The sequence below is a fragment of the Lipotes vexillifer genome, unplaced genomic scaffold, assembly GCF_000442215.2.
Source record: "Lipotes vexillifer unplaced genomic scaffold, Lipotes_vexillifer_v1.1 scaffold1109, whole genome shotgun sequence".
In the NCBI taxonomy this organism is placed as follows: Eukaryota; Metazoa; Chordata; class Mammalia; order Artiodactyla; family Lipotidae; genus Lipotes; species Lipotes vexillifer.
In genome coordinates this window covers 81158-101200 of record NW_006791562.1, presented here as the reverse complement: position 1 = coordinate 101200, position 20043 = coordinate 81158, and the positions used below count along the sequence as shown (strand labels likewise).

Here is a 20043-nt window from a genome sequence, read left to right as displayed (position 1 = left end):
AAAAAAACCTGTTAAACTGGATTTATCAATTAATGTCTACTGAACTGGATTAACTATGGTACTCTCACAGAAGAAAGTTTCAAGTCCCAAAGAGGCAATTTAAGAAATCTATTGAAAATGGATTTGTTTCAGATAGTTATCATCCATAAGGCACTTTGCCTTTCTTATAATTTTTAATCCTAAATATTTTATCATCTTCCTTGCTACTGTGCATAGAATATTTTTCCGATTTTCATTTCTGAAAGATTTTTTGATGGACTAAAAGAAAAGGCTATTTGTTTTTGTAACTTATCTTGCATCCAGCCTCCTTTTAAAATATTTATTAATATTTGTTTATACTTGAAACTTTGGATTTTCTCTAAATATGCTCAGCAAAAAAAAAAGATAGCTTAATCTCTTTCTCAGTGTTTATTCTGTTTATTTCATTTTGTAATTATATTTCTTTTGCACAAGTAAAGAACAATAGAAGTCTTTAATTTTTCTCAGAGAAGGCAAGGTATAAATGTACAGAGATAAATCTGTATCTATTCCTGAGAAAAGTGGCTCATTGTGAGATTTTTGCCCTATAACACTTATACTACTTTAAAACTCTAGTAAGAAAACATGAGATTTACCTATTACATTTGGTAAAAGTAGGCAGAGATGGAACGAACTTAGAGATATCCTAGTTTAACCCTACTCATTCTACATATGAAACTAAAGCCCAGCAAGGGAAAGTGATTTGACCAAGACAAAAAGCTAGAAGCAAAGCCCAGGCATGAATACCAAGATTTTATGACCTCTGGGACAATGTTTTTTATAAAAGACGTTGTTAATTAGAATTTTAGATGTGAATTTAAAACACTGTTTTTTATGTGCTGATTTTTTCATATTACATTTAAAGGAATAATTTGATAATCTAAATTAAACTATTTACTATAACTTAAAAATTTTATTATTACTAGCACAGCAGAAGCGTCAGGTTTCCTTCAAAATCCATTTCCTTCTTCCTTAATAATAAAACCCCTAACTTATAGCAGGTGTTTTGCTAAATGTGGCTAAATTTTGGCCAATGGCATGTATGTCAATTTTCAGGAGGTCTGACTTAGGGAAGGATCCTTAAAAGGGAAGGATGCACCCTTCGTCTCCCCTTCCTCCTTCTTACTGGTAGAAAGCACATGTGATGGCTGCAGCCAAGTTGGATCATGAGATGGAAGTGACATGTTTAGGATCATGGAGGTAAAGGGAAGAAGGAGACTGAGTCCCTGAGAACTTTATGAAGCTCCCCTATCAACCCTGGACTGCCTACCTCTGGATTTCCTTTATATGAGTAAGAAATAAACTCTCCTATTAAGTCATTGTTATTTGGGGTCTTCTATCATTTTAAGCTGAATCCAATTCTAACTGGTTTGTTAGTAAATTACAAGGCTGTAAGCTCTTGCTCAAAAAAAAAAAAGCATAATAGATGTTTAATAGAATTCTGGTTATATTCTCGAGAGCTTTAAATTTAAAATAATGATAATGATAATAATAGCTGTGAATTGACTACTGTGGGCAGACTATGGACAGCAGTTAAGAAATGGGCTCTAGGGCTTCCCTGGTGGCGCAGTGGTTGAGAGTACGCCTGCCGATGCAGCGGACGCGGGTTCGTGCCCCGGTCCGGGAGGGATCCCGCGTGCTGTGGAGCGGCTGGGCCTGTGAGCCGTGGCCGCTGAGCCTGCGCGTCCGGAGCCTGTGCTCCGCAACGGGAGAGGCCACAGCAGTGAGAGGCCCGCGTACCGCAAAAAAAAAAAAAAAAAAAAGAAAGAAAGGGGCTCCAAAGCCAGACTTTCTGGCGTTGCCACTTATTGGCTGTGTGACAGTTGGCATGTCAGCTACCGTTTCTAAGTCTCCATTTCCTCTTTTCTATAGTCAGAATAAAAATTCTTAGCATGATTTGTGACCATTAGAAAAATAAATGCATGTAATAAAGTCAATATAAATTAACGACGTGTAGTATTATTGATCTTATTATTAGAATCACCACTACCACTACCTCTAAAGTCCAGGTATCAAATATACTTATGTGGCAATATTTACAATTTAATTACCATGAAAAAACTGTCTCATAGGTATCATTTTCTAAATTTCAAGATAAAATGATTCACATCATTCGGAATATTTTGTGACAGAGCCTGATTACAAAATCCACATTGCTCTCCATTACATTTGATCAAGATTCTATCACCCTTTAACACATTATGTCAGAGACACGCGTTTGAAAGTATTTTTTTACAGTTATCGTATACTTTATTTTGGTTCCTGCTCCCTCTGTCAATAATAGTATCCTTACTCCTCTTTCCCACTGTCTTCCGAATTCCTAACCTTGGCATCCCTGAAATTATCCCACCTCCAACCCTTATCCTATGGAGGTTTGGGTCTGCGTGCCCCAGAAATGCTCCCACGGCACACGCTGCTTCTTTCATGATTGTTCTTATCAGACTACCAATTATCTGTCTCCACCCACATGTCTATATCACATGAAAACAACCAAGGGTTTGGGAAGAGTACCTGACACACAGGTGCTTGCAGATTTCTTTATCTGGAAACTATCCCAGTGAACTATGCGCCAGAGTATGGTTCTCTTGGAGATGTGCTGTCAACAAAAGCTCTGTTGTCCTCATTATTGGGGGGCTTGTGAGTGATGGATAAAGTAGGAGATGCTAAAAGCTGGGAGCAAGACCCACTCCTCTCTTCTCAAAGAGAAAGGGAGCAGTCGTCTCCTTCTTAAGACCCAGCCACTGTAAACATGTCTTAGTAGCAATCCCAGGAGGGTGAGTTGGAAATGTAGACCTCAGTGGATTTCCCTGGAATCTATTACTTCCAGCAGCTCACAACAGGTCTCCCTGTTACATCTTCTTACAGCATCACGTATTTTTCCTCCATGGTACTTAATCTTATTTGCAATTGTATGCTATTTTGTGATTAATTGTTTAATATCTGTTTCTCTAACTAGACTCTGATCATCATGAGGGAAGAGATTATGGCTGTTTTAGTTTACCCTGTGTATTGAGTACTAAGCAAACAATTGATGTTCTATAGGTATTTGTTGAAAGAGTGAATGAATCAATGAAACACAGAGATGGCACTTCATGGAAAAGCAACAGAGTGAACTAAAAGCAACAAGGTGAAGTAAGTGGACAGAGCACAGATCTGATAATAAAGGCAAAGTATGCATTAAAACCTGTATAAAATAATGTTCTGGGATGTTAGCCTAGATTCAGCTCTCTTTCCTGTTTCCTGCTCCAAAATCAAGTGGCAGACATGATGAAGTTTCAGGGAATCGCAGGTAGGTTTTGATCAGAAGAGGCTTTTCAGAGCTTCTGAAAGGAATACAGCCATCTGCTCATAAAGTAGGCTCCGAAAACTACAAACTAGTTTTGATGAATTTTCCGCAAAGTACTCAAGGTTATGACTCTCAGGCCTACTATTTCCCTAGAATCCCATTCTCTGTCACTAAGCAGCAAAGCCTGGGTTCAAAGAAAGTACTCACTCTGCTAGTGATGCCCAGAAATCTACACCAAGGACATTGTCCAGTCCATCCTTAAAATGGCAGTGAACTTTGTGCACAAAGATATTCCATTCAGTGATATTTAAAAAGTTAGTGGCTTCCCTGGTGGCGCAATGGTTGAGAGTCCGCCTGCCGATGCAGGGGACACGGGTTCATTCCCCGGTCCGGGAAGATCCCGCATGCCGCGGAGTGGCTGGGCCTGTGAGCCATGGCTGCTGAGCCTGCACGTCCGGAGCCTGTGCTCCGCAACGGGAGAGGCCACAACAGTGAGAGGCCCGCATACCACACACACACAAAAAAAAGTTAAAATGTGTTAACAGTAAGAAAATAGTGAAGTAAACCTTGTCTATGCATATGGTGGAGTGTAATGTCTTAAAATTACATTTGTGAAGAGTTTTAATTGCAAGGGTGGTGTTAAGGAAAAGAAAAGTAGAATACAAATTTTAAAGAAATGAGTAGTCTCAATTAGAAAACAATATAAAGGAGGACAATATAACCTATAAATAATAGATTGTAGGTGATTTTTATTCTTTTCTCTGATTTTTCTTTTGTTTTCTGATTTTATTTTTTCTATGTTTTGCTTTCTAATTTTTCTACAATGAGTAAATATTATTCTTTTTATTCAGAAAAAGTAATTAAAAAGAGCAAATTCCTGGCTTTCAATGAAGCTCACTTAAGAGCTGCCACATAAGAGTAGGGGCTTGAAGTACCACATTTGTTCAATGAATTACCTGGAATGACAACAGCAGCGCTCTTTAGTTCTAGTTTTTGGAGTTTTGTCAACTGAGCTTTTAAAATTAGATTTAAAAAGTTTTTTGAAAGAAAAAAGCAATCTCTCCTTCATTTAATTAAAAAAGAAAAATTCTACACTCATATCTAATCCTAGACAACCACAAAACTGGAATATTCTCATTGTTATAATGAGGCAGACTCAATGACCATGTTAACAATCAGTGGTGTCCAAGTTAGATTCAAATTCAGAGAAATAACGTGATTCTTGATTATCTACGGTAGGAACCAATAACAAATAAAAATTTGGAGAAGCTAGCTGGAATGCTGTATGAATTTTTAGCCTTCCTTCTATTGTATTACCTCCCAGGGGGTTTCATTTCACAGGTGTATAGCCTTATAGACCTATTACAAAAATCTAAGTACTCCTTACCAGCAACCTCTGGTTGGCATTTTAGGAAATGGTTCCCACATAACATAGAAGAAACTGCTCACTTTACATAAGCACTACAGGAACATTACGTTACTGTCACTGGGCTATGAGTCTTTATAAATACAGTGTTCTGAGTTCAAACATCCATGTTCTAGAATAAAGTACCCATTAACTTCCCAAATGGTTTAGATGTACCCAATTCAGGAGGTGGCCTGTCAGTTGTTCTTAGTTCTATACTTCTTGATTATGAATTCATTTAATTTCTCAATTTAAATTAAAAGCTCTTTGAGAATAGCAAATACTACTTTATTATTAAAAATTGATGGTCAATTAAATGATAGGTTTCTGCTAGGCATTTTTTTTTTTTTTTTTTTTTTTTTTTTTTTTGCGGTACGCGGGCCTCTCACTGTTGTGGCCTTTCCCATCGCGGAGCACAGGTTCTGGACGTGCAGGCTCAGTGGCCATGGCTCACGGGCCCAGCCGCTCCGCAGCATGTGGGATCTTCCCGGACCGGGGCATGAACCCACGTCCCCTGCATTGGCAGGCGGACTCCCAACCACTGCACCACCAGGCAAGCCCCTGCTAGGCATTTAATATGTATTACCTCTGGTTTTCACAACAATTTTCTGAGACAGGTTATAATTTACATTCAATATAGATCTTACAATCATTTTTTTTGAACTTGAGATTGTTTTAAGTCACAACTTTCCTTCCTTTTGATGTGGGAAACCATATAGAACATGTCAGTGGGAGGATTCAGAGCTATTAATCACTAGCCACTCTGGCACAACTGGTGTCAAATTTCAATCCAGAAACAAAATGGGAGTGATCTCAAAGGATCAGTAGCCAAAGTACTCCAAGAAGTTTCCTCAAGCTTTTTGGCCTAGTATACCATTTTTTTTCCTTTAAATTCTTTTAAGAAAGGAAGCTAAAATTCACTAAAATCCTTGTATACGCCAGAGACTGTTCTAAGTGCTTTCATAGACGTTATGTTATTAATCCTTGAAATCAGGAATATAATTCTTATTTTCCAAAAGTAAGATAACTTGTTCAGAGCAACTAGCCTCATCTTTGAAGTCATGTCTCTTTTATCCATACCATACTTCCCTCTAGTGAGAAACATGTCTTATATAAATGTATTATACAAAACAGGATGTTGTCTATTACCCAACTGGGATGTGTAGACCTTATTTGGATCCTGATTCAGAAAAACTATAACAATACTTATGAGCATGAACATTGACTAGATATTTGAATATTAAATAATTTGGGGGGTATATAACAGTATTATGGACATGTTTTAAAGAGTCCTTATAGATACATATATAAATATTTATAGATGCAATGATATAGTGTCTTAATTTCTTCACACTAAACCACTGGAGGGGGAAGGATGGGTACAGAAGTGAAGTGACTTTAATAATGTTTAAAGCTGGGTGATGGGTACATGGGCATTATTACCTCATTCTCTTCGAATGTGTATGCTTTCCATAATCAAAAAGTTTTAAAAAAGAGGAAAAAAAAAGCCTGTGTAGAAGTAGAGAGAGTCCTGGGTTTAAATAACACCTTTATCACATGGTAGCTGTGTCACCTTGAACAAATTACTTTCTGAGACACAGTTTCTCAGTCATAAAATGAAGCTTACCTTGCAGACACTTACCTTGAAGAGCTGTAATGTGGATTCAATGAAGTGACGTGTGTAAATATCCAACACAGTGCCCTATACACTCTAAAGTCTTTACACCAGTGGTCCCCAATCTTTTTGGCACCAGGGACCAGTTTTATGGAAGACAATTTTTCTACGGACCAGGGGTGGAGATGGTTTTGGGATGATTCAAGTGCATTACATTTATTTTGCACTTTATTTCTATTATTATTACATTGTAATATATAATGAAATAATTATACAACTCACCATAATGCTGACAGGAGGCGGAGCTCAGGCAGTAATGCGAGTCATGGGGAGCAGCTATAAATACAGATGGAGCTTCGCTTGCTCACCCGTTGCTCACCTCCTGCTGTGCGGCCCAGTTCCTAACAGGTCACAGACCAGCACCCGGTCTGTGGCCCGGGGGTTGGGGACCCCTGCTTTACACCATTACTATTTAATGTTATTACAAAGTATAAATTATCTCTGTTTTCATTTCCTTGCTCTCCTGACTTAGCCTAGAGATAACTTCCAATATTCAGATGAATCTGATCTTGGTTAAGAGCCAAAGATGAATGATATAAGCCCTCTGTGTACATGGTCATCTACAGAGCACCTCTTTGGAAGAATGTCTCTTTTCCAATTTCTCCTGTACCTGGACCTGGATCCAGACCACCTTCCTCTGCCACTCCAGTTCACACCAGTTGCTTCTTTCTAATACCTACACCAGCAATTCTGGCCTACACCTCTTGTTTTATGAATGAATCATATGCTATTTTGTATTCTTCCTTTTATAACCAGTTTATTGAATGGGTTAGCTAAATAGCTTTATTTTCTCATCACTGCCTCAAATATGCTCTACTGTGTCTCCCTTTCCCCTTCCAGGATGATATTTTGGGCTGATCTATATCTTTTCAGGTAACAGAAAAGTGGTTGTTTCTAAGGTATTAAAAAATTCAGTCTAATTTAAATGTAAATTTCTACTATATATCTAACCTGATCTCTCCTTTCTCAGTTCAATTTTGAACTAAGCAGTGGAGAAGAGATTGTAATCTGTTCTTTATCCTGCTTGCTTCCCTCCTCCATTGTTTGCTCTGCTTCTCTAGGGAGGCGGGCAAGAAAAGGAGGTTAGATAGGAAATGGGCAAAGTCTTACTTGACTGGTACTGGTGTCACCTGGCCATTGACACCCTTTGTGAGTCAGATGCCCAGATGCTGCTTCTCATAATCTTGGGTGTTTGTGAATTCTTTAATAGCTCCTGATTAGAAATTTCCAAACTTTACAACTTACTGATGGGGCAATGTACACTTGACTTGCTACCACTCCTATTCAACTGCCCTCCAGTGGCATACCTCTCTAAAAGGGACCTAAAAATTTATCAGACATATCTCCTTTCAAGGAACTTCCAGTTTCATAGGACAGCTGGCACATATACAAGTGACTATGAGTCCAGATGTGATAAGAAGCCTGAGAGATACCTCTTGGCTAGGATGACTAGAGAAGGATCCCTACCTAGGAAAGAATCAGATTTTGATCATCAGGGCTGTGGAAGCTCATGAGAAATGATTTCCATCGTCCCTGAGGAGAAGCCACTGTCCCTGCTGGACTGCACTAAGGTACAGAGCTTGTCTAAAATGGATTCCCTTTGGACACATGCATGTGTGGGTCTCTTGTTTCTTCCATCATTTTTCCCTGCCCTTACATTGTTCAGATCTACATATACCTGCTGAATCCAGGAATGGAAGGCCCAGTTATTCTGATAGACCTCTTTACCCCATTAGGATAAAAATCTTATTTCCAAAGCTTCCCTGCTGGAACAAACACATGGGCATGCCATGGTTGCCATTCTTTCCACTAGACTCTCTCTGAAAATTGAGACATGCTTACTCCACTGAAAAATGTTATGGGCTCAACTACAACATGAGAAATCCTGAGAAAAATATAAAAGATATAGATGTAGCTCAAATCTTAAGTAATTTAGGTTTTCCCTCCCAAATTATTTTATTTCGAAATCACGTTTTCAGTTTAACTGTGTGAAAACCTGGTTACAGTTATCATGTATTTGTTATTCTATCCTAGGAGCTGAGGTGGGGGAGGATAGAGGACAGGGGACTTATTTTGGCAGACATACCTCAATGCAATAATTTGCACAAGATCAGTACTTTATTCTTAAATTATCTCTTAAAATAAAAGATAAACTAAAATTCTAAAGTTGAATAATAATTATAAATTTCTTACCATTACATGGCACTATACAATCTACATAGTAAGTTCAAAGTCATATCAATCTCACAATAACTCCTAACTAGAGAGGGTAGGCAATCTCATATCTATTTTCACATGACAAAACTAAAACTCAGAAAAGTAAAGTAACTTTTCCAGGACTTCACACTTATGATACCTAAAACATGGCTGTGATGCCTAAAACACACAATTAATGACTCCTAGTCTTAATGTACTTTCCATTACATAGTTCAGTTTTTGTCCTTCTTTTCTGACTGGATTCTTCAGAACTACAATAAGATGGTAACAAGCATATTTCAACATAAGTTCTCTGTGCAAACAGGTTTGGAAACATAAGATTAAGCGAAGTAAGCAGATACTGGGTCTTTACAACAGGACCACCCAGATTTATTATTAATATGAAAATATGTACTGAAAATATTTAAGAGTGGGGTGTAGGAAGCACTATTTACCTCGAAAAACGTTTCCACAAAACTCTTTGAGGGGAAATAACTATGAGTGTCTTGGAGATATTTCTTTAAAGAACAAAGTCTAGGGCTTCCCTGGTAGCGCAGTGGTTGAGAGTCCGCCTGCCGATGTAGGGGACACGGGTTCGTGCCCCGGTCCGGGAAGATCCCACATGCCGCGGAGCGGCTGGGCCCGTGAACCATGGCCGCTGAGCCTGCGCGTCCGGAGCCTGTGCTCCGCAACGGGAGAGGCCACAGCAGTGAGAGGCCCGCGTACCGCAAAAAAATAAAAATAAAAATAAAAATAAATAAATAAATTAATTAATTAATAAAAAGAAACAAAGTCTAAAATGTCCTTACCACCAAATTTAAACCACCTTCCCTTTCAACTCTGCCACTTCACCTAGAATGAGAAAACTTTCAAAAGGGCTTCCTTTTAATGCCATCTCAAAAGTGCTGATTTGTTATAAAGCTATTTGCTTTTATTTTGCTTAAAATGTAAAACAATCTATGACAGTATACTGAGCTTATTGTGAGCCTATCATGTATATGTGTATGTATGTACGTAGGTAGGTATGTATGTGTATGTAGCTGCACCTCTCCCTCACCCTTGCTTTGAGAGCCATTCTCTGCTCTTGGTCAACATGCATTAGTGCACACTTCTACAAATGCTCAACAAACAAAGGCTCTGAGAGGCCAACCCTGCCTCGAACATGCTCTGCAATAGTATTGTGTGCTCCACTAAGGATTCCCTTTCTGCCATTTATTTGATGTTATCTGATGGACATTTGATGGACCAAAAATATGTAAGTTTGATAATGCCAGACCTGACACAAAGAAGTGAAGTAAGGATGTCATTAGAATGTTTCAAATGCACTCAGGGCACCTCAGAAAAAGGTAAAGGAAGGAGAAGATAAAGGTTGGAAGATAATTAAAGGTTAGCAGATATCCTCCAACATAATTTATGAAGAGCATTATAAATCACTGGATGGGGATGGATTGTTCATTAACTGAACATTAGTCAATAGAAGCTTTGGGAACTTTAGTAGGAGGCATGTCTTAAATGAATGGAGAACTTTTCCAAACAGATGCAGGAACACGGGTCTATGCTAAGGCATTGATTCATTCAGTATACCTTCTCTAGGACCACACTCATCATGCTACCTGGGATATGTGTGTATTAGCTATTATTTAACCACCAGCAAATTAGGACAAATATACCTGGAAAGAGCAGAACACCTAAGTGTCCTGCTAGGAGAAATGCAGGAGGGAAGGTAGAGGTCCGAAGGGGGAGGAAGAATTATTTACTATGCACTAAGCTCTTTTAGGTGGTAGGGATATACATATATATATCTTGAGGACACCATATAAATATATATATAAAGATTCCTATAAGGTAAATATATGATCCCATTTCACAAGTGAGAAAAAAAGCCCCCCAAATTAATTAGAATCAAAAGTCCTACCCAATTCTGTGAATCATCCAATACTCCTACTATACAAAATAGCCTCAGAATTTAGGTGCAACTTTTGTAGACTTCAGAAGGAGAAAAGGATGCTCCTTTTTAACTCCAGATAAGAAATATACTTGAAATTCCTTAGTAAGTGGGGCAGGAAGTAGGGGGAGAAGGGAGGAAAAAGCTGAGGAGAAGTGAAAAGGCTCTTAAAAGACCTAAAGACAGTAAGGCCATTTTGGATTTGTGTGTGTGTGTATGTGTATAGGGGTTGGAAACACGTTTTCAGTTCAGTGGGAAAAAGGGATTAGGAGGTATATTTTCCTTATCATAAAAGCCCTAGGAGAAAAAAATGAAGGAGTAGATTGTATGATCATATGAGTCCTCCCACAGATACATTTGAAAGATTAGCCATGAAATTAGTTGGAGTAATAAGGGAGGTGAGCAGAGAGTATCAGACAGAAATCTCTTTTTTGGAAGATATTAAAGGATAGAAGTATCATCATATAATATTTAAATCAAAGGCAAAGCTCTTGAAATATTTTCACTGAGTTTCAGTGACTCACTGGAGGCTTGGGTGGGAGGCAAGGGCCACATTATTTAGCTACGTTGGAAAATAATTAATAGATGAACTTAAAATGTATTCAATAAGGAAACAAGCTTAAAAATGTCCTCTTATTTCCATATTCTGCTGTGTCTAATTATATGCTGGTATTATATGGTAGGGAGATGGTGTTAAAGAAAAGGTATAATGGAAATGGGATGCATTTAAAGAAAGAATGAGAGAAATGGGAAGTTTGAGGTCTCAGTGTAGGTACTCCTTCTAGAAATTTTTTCCTCTATGCATCTATACCACATTTTTATTTCACTTGACGTACTGAACTGTATTTATCTTCCTCATCAGGAATAACTTCCTTGAAGGCTGACATTGTATTTTATTTAATGCTGATTCCATAGTGAGTACACAGTGCTTGGCACACTTACTAAATAGATATTTGTTTTACAAGGTAGGTTAAGCACTGTTAACTGTTCACTGGTCATAGCTCAATTCCTTATTCAGAGGTTCCATTATAAGTGGAATTACTACAGCTCAGAGACTAAAGTGGTTTAGGAACCATTGATTTCTGATGAAAGGAATGATAGTGATGACAATGACTATCACTGATTGCACACTTTCAATAATGAGGCATTATATTATATCCTTTAATACATAGTCTTCTGTTCTCTGTTCAAGAATCCTGTGAATTACTATTTTAAATGGAAACTGAGGCTAAGAGGTTAAACAACGTATTCAAGGTCACAGAACTAATAAACTGTGGAACTGGGGATTTTTATCTAAATGTATCTAGCTTGAAAACTCGTTTTACATTTCCTCCTATAGTTTCTTTTGAGTCAACTGAAACCTTCGTGAGGGTTGAGGAATTTTTCCATTTACTAACTAAAAATGGGGGAAGACTGGATGGTTTTCACCTCACTCTGAGGAATAAATACCTTTATAAACATTTAAAAGAAAAACTAACAATTTTGTTTAGAATTTAAACTTATTTCACAATTTCTTTTTTATTTTTCATAAAATTTCCCATACGAGTAAGAAAGCAAACACCAAGCACCTTATGTATAAATTTAAGAAACACTTGAACTCCTGGAATAAACAAAATTAATAGTCTTTCATTAACTCATAACGTCAAAAGCCAAAGAATTCCAGAAGTTGCTAATTGAAAATCAGACTTGGACAGCACTATTTCATACATTAAAGATAAAATATTATATTAGTAAACATGTCAACTTTATTGATAATGCTTAATGGGCCTCCAATGGGAAATTTCACTCAATTTAAGATTGGGTTTCAAGAAATCAGAAATAAACATGCTAATCACAAATTAATAAAGCCAAGGCAAAACGTAAAACACCAGACTCCAGCAGCACCAGAATCTACTATTCTAAGAAGCCTTCAAATGCAATAAACATTCTAAAGTATGATACAACAGAAATATTAGTATCTAGTTGTTCACATTGGAAAAAATTTACCGAGGCTACAAAGCACATTTAACATGTTAATTTGCAAAAAATCTATTTACATTCAGCTCTTCAAAAGTTTCAGAGCCCAAGAGATAATAAAAAAGATCCAAAGAAAGGAGAAAAAAAATACACTTAAAGTGACAGATTTCTTTTTCAGAAAAATCCCTATTCGAGCAAGAATAAAGAAAAATAGTATTCATTCTATAGATCTATAATAATTGCGAGTAAATTTAACTGATTTGTTAACACTTTGCCTTTTATGAGCAATACTGCAAAAAAATGAAATCTTTTCAATTAAGAGAGTCCTTCTTTCTATAAAAACTTCAGCAATTATTGCATTAGATATATTGAGCTTGAAGGCTACTTGGTGAATGAGAGTACTCCAAGTCTTAACTGTAATTTAGAACAAAAGGAAATAGGTTGTTCACCTGAAAATAATACAAGAAATGGTTAGAAATGCAGTGCAAAAAAAACCCCAAAGAAACAACTGATGGCTACACAGCAGGTCATCTGTGTTAGAACTGCAGTAAAGGAAGGCAGTGGAGAAATCCAGAGAAAACAAAAGAATCATGGACAAATTATCTGACTTGCATGCTTTAAGTTAGCTGATAAGGGTATAGAACATCTCTTTAATGTATTCACAGACACCTTATTATTAAAGTGTCAAACCTCTTTGAGGATTCTTCAGTAATTTGCTATTCCACTTCTGTTTCATTCACTAAGCAGTTTCTAAAGCACCCCCAAGATCCCATTTGTGGAGTTCTCAATGAATGAAGCTGGAAGCAACTCAAACTATTTTGATTCACTTAAAAGAGCATAAGCCGTCTTTAGAAACAAACTGTAAATGAGAAATCTCAAACCGTAAATGAGAAGTGCTATGGTCCCTTCACAATGTGAACACGTTAAAATAATTCCTTAGCTCATGAGACCCATGATCTAAATAATTGGTACACATATCTACCATAGTCTAGATTTACATATTGATATCAATTCTTATAAATAGGTAAAAATAATATACATTTTTACTTATTAAGAAATAAAAGGGAGTATACTCTGTAAGTGGATTAAAAAGCATACTTAAAGGTATTAATATAGTGCTTTTATGTCTTCACTGAAAGTAAAGTATAAAATAACTTTTAGTCTAGATTTTCCTTTTAGTAACATAAAGATATTTAAAGCAGTTATAATTCTGTGCATGATTTTAGTATAAATGATTTAATTTCTTGACATAATTAACAAGTTACATGTAACTGATTCTTAGGAGAACAAATATTTAATTGAGAATATTACAGAGTATCTATAAAAGATATTGTATAGATATTGTGGAAATATGAAAAAGATCATCAAAATCTCTGCCCTTGTGAAATGTGCTTTCACTTTGCAGATATGTCTTTAAGACTCTACTATATTTTTTACGTGCTGAAGGGATGGATTAGGTAACTTATATGGATCCCATCCAGTTCATGTACTCTATAAATTATGTGAATTAACCACTGGTATAGTAGAAATATCACTCATTTATTAATTTATCTCTGCACCATTTGATACTTTAGAAAATTAATATATTTATATCTACTAAATGCAACTGAGATGGACATTGTCAATTTCAACCTTAGATTAACTGAATGTGATCCCCTCCATAAGAAGAAACTTCCTATCTTCCTAAATAATCACTAATCGTAGGAGCATAAAAATTACTCCATACAAAGAAAAAGATGTTTAGAAAGACATAAAATATATTTTGCTCTTGCGAATTAGGAAACCACACATTTCATATTGATATTATACTGTCATTCTATGAAATTCCACAGGGAGCTCCTCAGCAATGTTTGGAATCCATACCTATATGCAACCCAAATAGAAAACCTATAGCTTGCCCAGGACAACATTTCTAACCATGCTATCCTATTACAGAATGAGATTCATGGCACAGCAAATCAAAGCCGGACGCTTAGCAGCTACAAGTCTCTGATATCTGCAGAAGCTATGTGGTGTTCACAATAGCTTGGACATGCCTGTTTTCAGAACAGGATAGCAAGACCAGGTGACATCTGACCCAAGAGCATTTGTTAGGGACAGACTCTACAGGGACAGAGCTTCAGTTAAGGTTTACCGCGAGGGAAGTGGTTAAATTAAATTGTTGATTGGGGAATGTGTTGAGAAACTCACCACCTTGTTTCCTTAGCTTCCTCAACAATTTCCAAGTGTATTTAGCTTATCTCTCAAACGAGGAAGAGACGCAGACTTTGTCTTTCTCAAGCCTCCACTAAGGTTTCAGCTTTTTCAGGTAAGAATTCCTGGCATTTCCCCAAAGGGGATATTTGTGATGGTTTCAGTCTCTTTCTGAGTGCCTGCGAGATGGGACAGGAATGCCTGGATTATCTTTAAAAGGCCTAGAGCTTTATTGCACAGGCACTCAGGAAATGTTTATGAAAGGGAGAAAATGAGGGAGAAATAGAGAAAGCAAATGAACAGAAAGGAGGAAAAAAGAAGGAAAGAGAAGGGCCAATTAGGCAGGTATTATTGCCTGCTTTGCAGTCCCTGTCCAGCAAGACGGCACTTGAAAAGCTCTAAAGGTTTTAAAAAGCTGCACTGCTCTCCTCTACAGAGCCTGCTTCAGGTAGAATGATTCAGGCGTCTTCCTTCAGTCTTCCCACCCAGCCCCCAGCCCCTTTCTCTGCAGGTGGTTTCATCTGGAGCATTTCCATGAAGGCTGGAGACACGCAGCTCCGATTTGGGTTCTGCCTTCTAGGAGTCAAAGGAGAGCTGGCAGAGCCTGCTGTGTGTTTACACTGCAGCTTCCTCACTCCACTAGGTCCCCGTGCCTGTAGCTGCAGCAGTGCTGGAGGAGGTGAGACAGGTAGAAAAGAGGGAAGGCACCTGCAGTGTCTCAGAAGGCTGGATTCCTTAAAGGATTCTGGGGAACAGAGCAGAGAGGGGATACAAATGGGCCTGGACAGTTTTCAAACAGGAGCTGAAGATTCCAACTGGTTTGCCAGTTCTCTCCAAAAACTTGAAGGATTCTAAAGAAATGGACTGAGAAGCTAGGAAGGTGGGACTCTCTCGAAAGATGTGCTGGGGAGCAGGCAATTATTTATGTCATTGAGGATGCTGTAAGTACAGAGAGAAGGGAACACTTCCACTCAACAAGAGGTTTTAATTCTTTATTCCATAGACTAGAAGTTAATTGACTTTCCCCTAGCTCCATCCATGGCTCTGAGCCTCAATTTTCTCATCTGTAAAACAACAGGTTTGGACTAGATGCTTTCGAAGGTCTCTGCCTAATGTTTTCCTCTATAACTGTCAGCCTATGAAGCAGGGTATCTGAGAGCAAACATCTATGAGCTTTCACACCAGGTTTCCCGTTCTTTCTCCACCACCCATTTATCAATGCAGTGCTACACCTGCACCATTCAGGGAGCTGATTCTAATTTTCAGGGTTGAAGAGGAGTATGGCTCAATTATGACAAATGATTGGTCCTTCTGCCCTGGAGTAAAGAAGGGAGGGACAGAGAAGGCAGTATGATTTACACTTTGGGTTTCCAAGGAGAGGATATTCTCGAATTTTCTATTTCAAATTTCATCCACTTAAGTAAATTACAAATTCCTTCAAAGGGTTCCAGATAGACTGACTGAAGAGCCAAAAGTCCTATAATGATCTATCCTATTTGGGGCAAAATTTATTTCATTTCATCCCAGAAATTGGATCTACTTTTTCCATGGAAATCCAGCACACACTGGTCATGCTCTTCTCTTGTCTGCCTGCCTCATGCCCTTCTGCCAGCCTGCTTCAGTGCAGCATTTTCTGGGGTTATTAACACCCAATTTTAATGAGCGTATACTCATGAGTGAGATGTTCAATGAAGCAGGACGCCCCTCCCCCCCACCAGCCACAACACACATGTAGGCAGTTTAAATGGCAGTGAGGATAAAATGTGTCTTCCCAAGAGTTTCATTTTTAATTTGTCTCACCGTGAAATCCCTTTAAATTGAAAAAATTAATATGTAGAAACACAGCTCCCTTGCTCCTCCTGTCTTCAAGTGGGCTATGACACACAGATAGTATACACTTGTTTTTACTACACCCACTAGCATTTCCATTTCATTTCGGTCTCCAAAATATGGCCAGGAGGGCAACTCTAGAAAAATGGATTCCCACTTTGACATCTCACGGGGCACTGATCCGTGCAGTGCTGAGCGCCCCCAGGGAGCATCACCATTTCCTGCCCCCTCCCCCAATTCACCAGAGCCCCTGATTTCCACGGGGGTTTGACCTTGCAAAGACACTTCTTCCGTTTCTGGGCAAGGAAGAACCCATTTTAACTCAAAACACACAACGACCTTTTCTCCTTTAAAGAAACACTACCAAAGGTAAAACATCTGGGTTTACATTTTTCAACCCTGCATTCCGGAATGCGAATACAGGATGCAAAGGCAGGTAACTAGTTTGGGTCTGACAATCCCCATTCAGAGGCTCTGAGTCTCAGACTCTGTTCAGAATAGACCGGACTGACAGGGCGGTTGAACATCTTTCCATTTTTTGCCCATTCACCATCGTGATGAAAAATCAAAACCGAAAAATTATCTACTCATTTCTAAATACTAAGAGAGAAATGTGCTTCTAGCGCCCAGCTCTGTGGTTCTAAACACTAACATCCCACTTGGAAACCAACCCTGGTTTCCACACCATCTCGTCCACTCAGTTTTACTTAGCAAACACGTTCGCTGCTCTTCCACGGTGAGAAAAATGGTGCACCAGCCCCACGGATGACAGGTTGGTACTTGACTGCAACAGCTCAAGAGTTTTATCAGCAACCGGAAAACTTCACAGTCGGTCAATTAGCTACTTAAATGTGTAAGGAAATCTGCCTACTTAGAGACAAACTTAAAAAGCACCTCTGTTTCACCTATCTTAAATCTAGCCTAAGACAATCCGCCAAACACGCTGCATATAAACATTCCCCCTTCCCCCGCCCCCGTTATTCCAAAAGGTCCCTCATGGACTAACAGTATGTTCAAATCACCAGCATTAACCAAAGCAATTGTCACCGTGCATTTAGATGTATCTATGCAAAGCAAAGTAAGTGACAATAGCCAAAGCATCTCCCAGACAACTGGCTGCACTACACATGCAGAAATGCCACGAAGATCGTATTTTCTACTTACTGTTATAGCGCTGCCCACGGTCACTTAGCGAAAATGATAGAACTCAACAGTTCCTTGTAAATAAATATATTTAATTCGGATAAACGGTTAAGCCGTCTCCGTGTATGGTTCTCTCACGCTCTTTTTTTCTGTGGAGCTCTAGACTGCTTAAATCCTTCTTGAATCGCGCCTTGCAAGCCCAGCAGTCGCTGCAGCCCGCTCCGGTAAGTCTCTGCTGCAGTTTGGGAATCCCATAGAAAACCTAGGGTTCCCTGGAGCCGGATGCGCAGGCGCTGGAGCCGCCGCCTCTCCAGGCACCCCCTCCCCTTTCCCCTCCTTCCTCCTCCCCCCTCCCTCCTCCCTCCTCCTCCGGGCTCCGCAGCCCAGCTTGGAGAGATCTGGCGCCGTGACCAAAAGCAGCCAGGCATTGGCGCACGCTCAGTTGGAGGGGCTCGGAGTTTGCGAGAGTGGATTCCACGTCTCCAGATTTTAGCAGAAACTCAAAAGGAAAGTAGCTAAGAAAAGGGAGCAACCTTCACCTGGGCTGGCAGAGCGGGGCTAGGCTCACCACGCCCCGCGGTTACCCCGTCTGGTGGTGAAGGCTGAGGCCAGAGCTGGGACACGTGGAGCCTGCTTTTCCCGCCACCCTCATGCCTAGAGGGCCCCCGGCCCACTCTTTGAGGGGCTGCAAGGTGAAGGAGAAAACTGCAGAAATTCCTTTCTCTGAAGGAAGAGTTCCCAGCAAGCTGTGAGCGCGTCTTCCCGGCTCACTGTCGAGGAAACTCTTACGGTGGGCACTTTGTGCAGGCCATTTCTTCCGAGAGTCTTATACTGGGAGTACAGGGAGCCAGGCCTTCTAGTACCCCACTACTCAGGAAGGTCCTGGTCCAGAACGGCGTTGGAGAAATGTGTGTTGAAGGGAGCTGGCTCTGAAGCTTCTTGTCCCGGGTGACCTTGGGCAAATCATGCTAATCATCAACCAACGTTTAATAATCGCCTTGTTTATGCACTAAATATATTTTATTGAATGTGCTTTGGGTGGGGCTGGGGAGGGGATAGTGAAGGGGAGGGAATGAAACTTCCTCGGAATCCTGGGTTGAGGGATTGGACTAAGCCATTTTATAAAGCCCCTTTTTGTGTCCTTGAAGGACACGTACATTTGCCAGCCCTCCCCAGATCCTGACTGTCCTAGCCAAAGCCTGGAAGACTTGGCAAGGAGTAGTGCCCAGTAAATGTTTGGTGGCTTGCCTACCAGGAAAGCAAGACTTCTTACATGTTCCCAACCTGATCAGTTTCCTCAAGTGTGTTGTTTGTACATTCGCTTATTTCAACAATTATTCATTGACCTCCTGCCTACTGACTTTAGGCACTTGTCAATGCCTTGGGGATAAAGGCAGCGAACAAAATTCCTGTTGAGGTTTACATTCAGGTGGGAATTTTCAAGAGAGGGAAATTCTGGAGATGCAGTGAAGATCGACTTTCTCTTTAAGCAGAGAGTTTTACAATTTGCAGAGTGCCTTCAAATACCTTATCATGTCCCAGAAAACTGCCGTTTTGGGTTCTGAGCACACCATGAATATTTCCCTTGGCCAAAGGGCTCGAGGCAGACAAACCTGCATTGCTAGGAGGGAGTCTACGCCTGACTGCTAGTAGGGGGCGTCCAGCTTGGAAGAACCTGAGGCTACTTAAGCAAAGATCCAGAGAAACTCCGCCGGACAACTCTCAGGCTTTGGAAGGATAGCGTTCGGTGAGGGCCTCTGCGGTGACGCCTAAGCCGCTGCCTCGAGCTCAAGGCCAACCTGGACCGCCCACAGGTCAGGAACGCGCGCCCCTGGGCCAGGCGCCTCGGGCAGGTTGCGCAGAGCGGGAAAGCGCTCCCGGGACTCCCCGGACAAGGCTCTCCGAGGTGCCCTCCCGGCAGGGCTCTTCCGCGCGGTGCCGGTGAACGCGGAAACCCGGAGCGTGGAATAGCGCGGAACATGGCGCGCGGCTCCGGCGTGCTGCGGCAGCCGAGCAGGTTGTGAATCTGGCGGGCGCCAGCGCTGCGCTCCCCGGCCGCGATACGCACTGCGTTGCGGGCCTCGCCCGGCCCGATTCTTTCTGTTTCTCGGGCTGGGGTGGGGGCAAAAGTCAGTTCTCGATAAGTCGCTTTGTTCGCTCACGGACACAACCTCCAAAGCTTTCAAAGTGATTTCCAGTCTTTTGTCGGTTTTCCCTACTCTAGCATTTTACGCTGTGCTCACTGGTTTCTCTCCGGAGAACAGTCTCCGCGCTGCAAACCGCATCAACCGTAGGGGTCATGATGCCATTTCTTTGCTTCGAGGAGATGTACTTATTTATCGCGCCCTGGAGGCCTCTTTCGTGGCAATGTTAGGTCGTTGATGACTTACTGACAA

General features: G+C 40.2%; 1 protein-coding gene across 1 annotated transcript in view; it reads right to left on the bottom strand.

The window, feature by feature from the left end:
* VSNL1 (visinin like 1) overlaps nt 1-18069 on the bottom strand; it is a 104747-nt gene extending 86678 nt beyond the window's left edge. Inside the window, exon 1 of the mRNA XM_007464458.1 lies at nt 17669-18069. The gene's annotated coding sequence lies outside the window, so the exon portion shown is untranslated. The remainder of the gene's footprint in view (nt 1-17668) is intronic.
* Nucleotides 18070-20043: the final 1974 nt, after the last annotated feature.